Source organism: Heterodontus francisci, chromosome 28 (genome assembly GCF_036365525.1).
Source record: "Heterodontus francisci isolate sHetFra1 chromosome 28, sHetFra1.hap1, whole genome shotgun sequence".
NCBI lineage: Eukaryota > Metazoa > Chordata > Chondrichthyes > Heterodontiformes > Heterodontidae > Heterodontus > Heterodontus francisci.
Window position 1 is genome coordinate 69,361,278 of NC_090398.1, and position 9,088 is coordinate 69,370,365.

Consider the following 9,088-nt stretch of genomic DNA (forward strand, 5'->3'; position numbering starts at 1 on the left):
AAAGGACTGACCGTAAATCACCTACAGAACAATCACTGTCCAATTATTAAAGCACTGACCGTAAATCGGCGACAGAACAATCACTGTCCAATTATTAAAGGACTGACCGTAAATCACCTACAGAACAATCACTGTCAAATTATTAAAGAACTGACCGTAAATCACCTACAGAACAATCACTGTCCAATTATTAAAGGACTGACCTTAAATCACCTACAGAACAATCACTGTCCAATTATTAAAGGACTGTCTGTAAATCACCGACAGAACAATCACTGTCCAATTATTAAAGGACTGACCGTAAATCACCTACAGAATAATCACTGTCCAATTATTAAAGGACTGACCGTAAATCACCTACAGAACAATCACTGTCCAATTATTAAAGGACTGACCGTAAATCACCTACAGAACAATCACTGTCCAATTATTAAAGGACTGACCGTAAATCACCGACAGAACAACACTGTCCAATTATTAAAGGACTTACCGTAAATCACCTACAGAACAATCACTGTCCAATTATTAAAGAACTGACCGTAAATCACCTACAGTACAATCACTGTCCAATTATTAAAGGACTGACCGTAAATCACTGACAGAACAATCACTGTCCAATTATTAAAGAACTGACCGTAAATCACCTACAGAACAACACTGTCCAATTATTAAAGGACTTACCGTAAATCACCTACAGAACAATCACTGTCCAATTAGTAAAGGACTGACTGTAAATCACCTGCAGAACAATCACTATCCAATTATTAAAGGACTGACTGTAAATCACCGACAGAACAATCACACTCCAATTATTAAAGAACTGACCGTAAATCACCGACAGAACAGTCACAGTCCAATTATTAAAGGACTGACCGTAAATCACCTACAGAACAATCACTGTCCAATTATTAAAGGAATGACCGTAAATCAACTGCAGAACAATCACTGTCCAATTATTAAAGGAATGACCGTAAATCACCGACAGAACAATAACTATCCAATTATTAAAAGACTGACGGTAAATCACCTACAGAACAATCACTGACCAATTATTAAAGGACTGACCGTAAATCACCTACAGAACAATCACTGTCCAATTATTAAAGGACTGACCGTAAATCACCGACAGAACAATCACTGTCCAATTATTAAAGGACTGACCGTAAATCACCGACAGAACAATCACTGTCCAATTATTAAAGGACTGACCGTAAATCACCTACAGAACAATCACTGTCCAATTATTAAAGGACTGACTGTAAATCACCTACAGAACAATCACTGTCCAATTATTAAAGGACTGACCGTAAATCACCGACAGAACAATCACTGTCCAATTATTAAAGGACTGACCGTAAATCACCTACAGAACAATCACTGTCCAATTATTAAAGGACTGACCGTAAATCACCTACAGTACAATCACTGTCCTATTATTAAAGGACTGACCGTAAATCACCTACAGAACAATCACTGTCCAATTATTAAAGCACTGACCGTAAATCGGCGACAGAACAATCACTGTCCAATTATTAAAGGACTGACTGTAAATCACCGACAGAACAATCACTATACAATTATTAAAGGACTGACCGTAAATCACCTACAGAACAATCACTGTCCAATTATTAAAGGACTGACCGTAAATCACCTCCAGAACAATCACTGTCCAATTATTAAAGGACTGACCGTAAATCACCTACAGAACAATCACTGTCCAATTATTAAAGCACTGACCGTAAATCGGCGACAGAACAATCACTGTCCAATTATTAAAAGACTGACCTTAAATCACCGACAGAACAATCACTGTCCAATTGTTAAAGCACTGACCGTAAATCGGCGACAGAACAATCACTGTCCAATTATTAAAGGACTGACCGTAAATCACCTACAGAACAATCACTGTCCAATTATTAAAGAACTGACCGTAAATCACCTACAGAACAATCACTGTCCAATTATTAAAGGAATGACCGTAAATCACCTACAGAACAATCACTGTCCAATTATTAAAGGACTGACCGTAAATCACCTACAGAACAATCACTGTCCAATTATTAAAGGACTGACCGTAAATCACCGACAGAACAATCACTGTCCAATTATTAAAGGACTGACCGTAAATCACCTACAGAACAATCACTGTCCAATTATTAAAGGACTGACCGTAAATCACCTACAGAACAATCACTGTCCAATTATTAAAGGACTGACCGTAAATCACCGACAGAACAATCACTGTCCAATTATTAAAGGACTGACCGTAAATCACCTACAGAACAATCACTGTCCAATTATTAAAGGACTGACCGTAAATCACCTACAGTACAATCACTGTCCTATTATTAAAGGACTGACCGTAAATCACCTACAGAACAATCACTGTCCAATTATTAAAGCACTGACCGTAAATCGGCGACAGAACAATCACTGTCCAATTATTAAAGGACTGACTGTAAATCACCGACAGAACAATCACTATACAATTATTAAAGGACTGACCGTAAATCACCTACAGAACAATCACTGTCCAATTATTAAAGGACTGACCGTAAATCACCTCCAGAACAATCACTGTCCAATTATTAAAGGACTGACCGTAAATCACCTACAGAACAATCACTGTCCAATTATTAAAGCACTGACCGTAAATCGGCGACAGAACAATCACTGTCCAATTATTAAAAGACTGACCTTAAATCACCGACAGAACAATCACTGTCCAATTGTTAAAGCACTGACCGTAAATCGGCGACAGAACAATCACTGTCCAATTATTAAAGGACTGACCGTAAATCACCTACAGAACAATCACTGTCCAATTATTAAAGAACTGACCGTAAATCACCTACAGAACAATCACTGTCCAATTATTAAAGGAATGACCGTAAATCACCTACAGAACAATCACTGTCCAATTATTAAAGGACTGACCGTAAATCACCTGCAGAACAATCACTGTCCAATTGTTAAAGGACTGACCGTAAATCACCGACAGAACAACACTGTCCAATTATTAAAGGACTTACCGTAAATCACCTACAGAACAATCACTGTCCAATTATTAAAGAACTGAATGCTGTCACTGAGACTGCCCTCAATGCAGCCCAGCCTCTACCAGTCATGGATGAGCTGGACATACAGCCAACCAAATCGGAACTCAGTGATGCCATTGATTCCCTAGCCAGCGGAAAAGCCCCTGGGAAGGACAGCATTACCCCTGAAATAATCAAGAGTGCCAAGCCTGCTATACTCTCAGCACTACATGAACTGCTATGCCTGTGCTGGGACGAGGGAGCAGTACCCCAGGACATGCGCGATGCCAACATCATCACCCTCTATAAAAACAAAGGTGACCGCGGTGACTGCAACAACTACCGTGGAATCTCCCTGCTCAGCATAGTGGGGAAAGTCTTTGCTCGAGTCGCTCTGAACAGGCTCCAGAAGCTGGCCGAGCGCGTCTACCCTGAGGCACAGTGTGGCTTTCGTGCAGAGAGATCGACTATTGACATGCTGTTCTCCCTTCGTCAGATACAGGAGAAATGCCGTGAACAACAGATGCCCCTCTACATTGCTTTCATTGATCTCACCAAAGCCTTTGACCTCGTCAGCAGACGTGGTCTCTTCAGACTACTAGAAAAGATCGGATGTCCACCAAAGCTACTAAGTATCATCACCTCATTCCATGACAATATGAAAGGCACAATTCAACATGGTGGCTCCTCATCAGAGCCCTTTCCTATCCTGAGTGGTGTGAAACAGGGCTGTGTTCTCGCACCCACACTTTTTGGGATTTTCTTCTCCCTGCTGCTTTCACATGCGTTCAAATCCTCTGAAGAAGGAATTTTCCTCCACACAAGATCAGGGGGCAGGTTGTTCAACCTTGCCCGTCTAAGAGCGAAGTCCAAAGTACGGAAAGTCCTCATCAGAGAACTCCTCTTTGCTGACGATGCTGCTTTAACATCTCACACTGAAGAATGCCTGCAGAGTCTCATCGACAGGTTTGCGTCTGCCTGCAATGAATTTGGCCTAACCATCAGCCTCAAGAAAACGAACATCATGGGGCAGGATGTCAGAAATGCTCCATCCATCAATATTGGCGACCACGCTCTGGAAGTGGTTCAAGAGTTCACCTACCTAGGCTCAACTATCACCAGTAACCTGTCTCTAGATGCAGAAATCAACAAGCGCATGGGTAAGGCTTCCACTGCTATGTTCAGACTGGCCAAGAGAGTGTGGGAAAATGGCGCACTGACACGGAACACAAAAGTCCGAGTGTATCAGGCCTGTGTCCTCAGTACCTTGCTCTACGGCAGCGAGGCCTGGACAACGTATGCCAGCCAAGAGCGACGTCTCAATTCATTCCATCTTCGCTGCCTTCGGAGAATACTTGGCATCAGGTGGCAGGACTATATCTCCAACACAGAAGTCCTTGAAGCGGCCAACATCCCCAGCTTATACACACTACTGAGTCAGCGGCGCTTGAGATGGCTTGGCCATGTGAGCCGCATGGAAGATGGCAGGATCCCCAAAGACACATTGTACAGCGAGCTCGCCACTGGTATCAGACCCACCGGCCGTCCATGTCTCCGTTATAAAGACGTCTGCAAACGCGACATGAAATCGTGTGACATTGATCACAAGTCGTGGGAGTCAGTTGCCAGCATTCGCCAGAGCTGGCGGGCAGCCATAAAGACAGGGCTAAATTGTGGCGAGTCGAAGAGACTTAGTAGTTGGCAGGAAAAAAGACAGAGGCGCAAGGGGAGAGCCAACTGTGCAACAGCCCCAACAAACAAATTTCTCTGCAGCACCTGTGGAAGAGCCTGTCACTCCAGAATTGGCCTTTATAGCCACTCCAGGCGCTGCTTCACAAACCACTGACCACCTCCAGGCGCGTATCCATTGTCTCTCGAGATAAGGAGGCCCAAAAGAAAAGAAGAAGACCGTAAATCACCTACAGAACAATCACTGTCCAATTATTAAAGGACTGACCGTAAATCACCGACAGAACAATCACTATCCAGTTATTAAAGGACTGACCGTAAATAACCTACAGAACAATCACTGTCCAATTATTAAAGGACTGACCGTAAATCACCTACAGAACGATCACTGTCCACTTATTCAAGGACTGTCTGTAAATCACCGACAGACCAATCACTGTCCAATTATGAAAGGACTGTCTGTAAATCACCGACAGAACCATCACTATCCAATTATTAAAGGACTGACTGTAAATCACCTGCAGAACAATCACTATCCAATTTTTAAAGGACTGACCGTAAATCACCGACAGAACAATCACACTCCAATTATTAAAGAACTGACCGTAAATCACCTACAGAACAATCACTGTCCAATTATTAAAGGACTGACCGTAAATCACCTACAGAACAATCACTATCCAAATATTAACGGACTGACCGTAAATCACCTGCAGAACAATAACTACCCAAATGTTAAATGTTCCAAGTTTTGGAAGCTTCTGGCGGGATGGAGGGAGATGTAAAAGGTGTGGGGGAGTTGCATTAATGGTTAAGGAGAATATAACAACTGTGCTGCAGGAGGTCACCTCAGAGGGGTCGTGCAGCAATGCAATATGGGTGGACCTCAGGAATAGGAAGGGTGCAGTCACGATGTTGGGGGTTTACTACAGGCCTCCCAACAGCCAGCGGGAGGTAGTGAAGCAGATATGCAGACAGAGTTTGGAAAGACGTAAAGATAACAGGGTCGTCGTGGTGGGTGATTTTAACTTCCCCAATATTGACTGGGACTCACTTAGTGCTAGGGGCTTGGATGGGGCAGAATTTGTGAGCAGCATCCAGGAGTGCTTCTTGAAACAGTATGTCGATAGTCCAACTAGGGATGGGGCCATTCTGGACCTGGTATTGGGGAAAGAGTCCGACCAGGTGGTCTACGTTTCAGTGGGGGAGCATTCCAGGAGTAGTGACCATAAGTAGTGATCAATGACCATAATTCCATAAGTATTAAGGTACTTGTGGATCAGGATAAGAGTAGTCCTCGGGTGAAGGTGCTAAATTAGGGGAAGGCTAATTACAACAATATTAGGCAGGAACTGAAGAATTTAGATTGGTGGTGGTTGTTTAAGGGTAAATCAACATCTGACATGTGGGAGTCTTTCAAAGTCAGTTGATTAGAATCCAGGGGATATTGCGAGCCTAGTCAAAAAGAAAAAGGAAGCATTTGTAAGGGTTGGAAGGCTAGGAACAGATGAAGCACTTGAGGAATATAAAGACAGTAGGAAGGAACTGAAGCAAGAAGTTAGGAGGGCTAAAAGGGGACATGAAAACTCAATAGCAAACAGGATTAAGGAAAATCCCAAGGCTTTTTATACATATATAAAGAGCAAGAGGGTAACCAGGGAAAGGGTTGTCCCACACAAGGACAGAGATGGGAATCTATGCATGGAGCCAGAGGACATTGGCGAGGTGCTAAATGAGTTCTTTGCATCAGTTTTCACCAAGGAGAAGGACTTGGTGGATGATGAGCCGAAGGAAGGGAGTGTAGATAGCCACAGTCATCTCATTATCAAAAAGGAGGAGGTGTTGGGTGTCTTGCAAAGCATTAAGGTAGATAAGTCCCCCGGGCGTGATGGGATCTACCCTAGAATACTGAAGGAGGCAAGGGAAGAAATTGCTGGGGCTTTGGCAGAAATCTTTGCATCCTCATTGGCTACAGGTGAGGTCCCAGAGGACTGGAGAATAGCCAATGTTGTTCCTTTGTTTAAGAAGGGTGGCATGGATAATCCAGGAAAAAATACGCCGGTGAGCCTTACGTCAGTGGTAGGGAAACTATTAGAGAGGATTCTTCGGGACAGGATTTACTCCCATTTGGAAACAAACGAACTTATTAGCGAGAGACAGCATGGTTTTGTGAAGGGGAGGTCGTGTTTTACGAATTTGATTGAGTTTTTGGAGGAAGTGACGAAGATGATTGATGAGGGAAGGGTGGTGGATGTTGTCTATATGGACTTTAGTAAAGCCTTTGACAAGGTCCCGCATGGCAGACTGGTGCAAAAGGTGTTGTCACACGGGATCAGAGGTGAGTTGGCAAGATGGATACAGAACTGGCTTGGTCACAGAAGACAGAGGGTAACAGTGGATGGGTGTTTTTCTGAATGGATGGATTTGACTAGTGGTGTACCGCAGGGATCAGTGCTGGGACCTTTGCTCTTTGTATTATATATAAATGATTTGGAGGAAAATTTAGCAGGTCTGATTAGTAAGTTTGCGGACGACACAAAGGTTGGCGGAGTTGCGGATAATGATGAGGATTTTCAGAGGATACAGCAGGATATAGATCGGTTGGAGACTTGGGCAGAGAAATGACAGATGGAGTTTAATCAGGACAAATGTGAGGTAATACATTGTGGAAGGTCGAATGCAGGTGGGAGGTATGCAGTAAATGACAGAACCCTTAGGAGTATTGACAGGCACAGAGATCTGGGCGTACAGGTCCACATGTCACTGAAAGTGGCAACGCAGGTGGATAAGGTAGTCAAAGCGACATATGGCATGCATGCCTTCATCGGTCGGGGCATAGAGCATAAAAATTTGCACGTCATGTTGCAGCTGTACAGAACCTTATTGCGTGCAATTCTGGTCGCCACACTACCAGAAGGACGTGGAGGCTTTGGAGAGGGTACAGAGGAAGTTTACCAGGATGTTGCCTGCTCTGGAGGGCATTAGCTATGAGGAGAGGGTGGAAAACTCGGATTGTTTTCACTGGAACGATGGAGGTGGAGGGGCGACGTCATAGAGGTTTACAAAGTTATGAGCGGCATGGACAGAATGGTTAGTAAGAAGCGTATTCCCAGAGTGGAAGAATCAGTTACTCGGGGACATAGGTTTAAGGTGCAAGGGGCAAAGTTTATAGGGGATGTGCGAGGCAAGTTTTTTTACACAGAGGGTGCTGAGTCCCTGGGACTTGCTGCCAGGGGGGGTGGTGGAAGCAGATACGATAGCTACATTTAAGAGACATCTTGACAAATATATGAATAGAAGGGAATAGAGGGATATGGGCCCCAGAAGTGCAGAAGGTGTTAGTTTCGGCAGGCATCAAGACCGGCGCAGGCGTGGAGGGCCGAATGGCCTGTTCCTTTGCTGTACTGTTCTTTGTTCTTTGTTCAACTAAGAAAGGACTGACTGTAAATCACTTACAGAACAATTTTTATCCAATTATTAGAGGACTGACTGCAAATCACCCACAGAACAATCACCATCTGAAGAAAAGGGAACAGTCTATAAAACTCCTGTGAAACCATTTTGAGTTATATATTAAGGGAATGATCATTAATCTACATTGGAGCAGTCTCTGCACCTGTGATGACTGAGCGGTTCTCACCTGGTATGGTACTGAGCCCCACATAGTGATCAGAAAAATCCCAGGCTCCATTCCCAGCCTGTGCTGTGTGAGCTGCTTTTATCTGTTGTGATACTGAGCCCCACTTGGTGAACAGGAAGGTCCCAGGCTCCATTAACCTCCTGTGTTGTGTAGTACTGAGCTCTATTCTTTATGTGCTAACAAGCTCCATGACCCATCCCATACCGATGCTGAGTTGGCCCCCTGCTCTATTGCATGTTATCAGGGGGTGATCTTACCTCACTGCAGAGTGTATCAAAGGCTGGACTCCTCAATCTCCTGCATCAATACAGCTGCTCATCCAACTTGCTGATGCTTCATGTGGGGACAGGAACAGGACATTCTGCTCAGTCAGGAATTCCCAAACTAACTGCAAGACAGAGAGGCAGCAATTAGACCCATACAATGAGAGGTACATAACCAGTGTGATACTGGGTCACACACAGAGCAGTAAGATCCCAGGATCCATCCCCAGCCAGTGCTGTACTTCCCCCCACTCGACCCTCTGTTCACTGTGGGTGATTTTACCTCACTGTGGTGTATATGAAGACTCGATTTATCCATCTCCTGTATCACTGTCAGTGTGTCGGCCATCTTCAATGTGAGCGATAATGGAATGGGGCAGAACAAACTGTTCACTCAGGTACACACAGACTGACTGCAAGAGAGAGAGGTGGGAATTAGACAGATATAATTAAAGGTA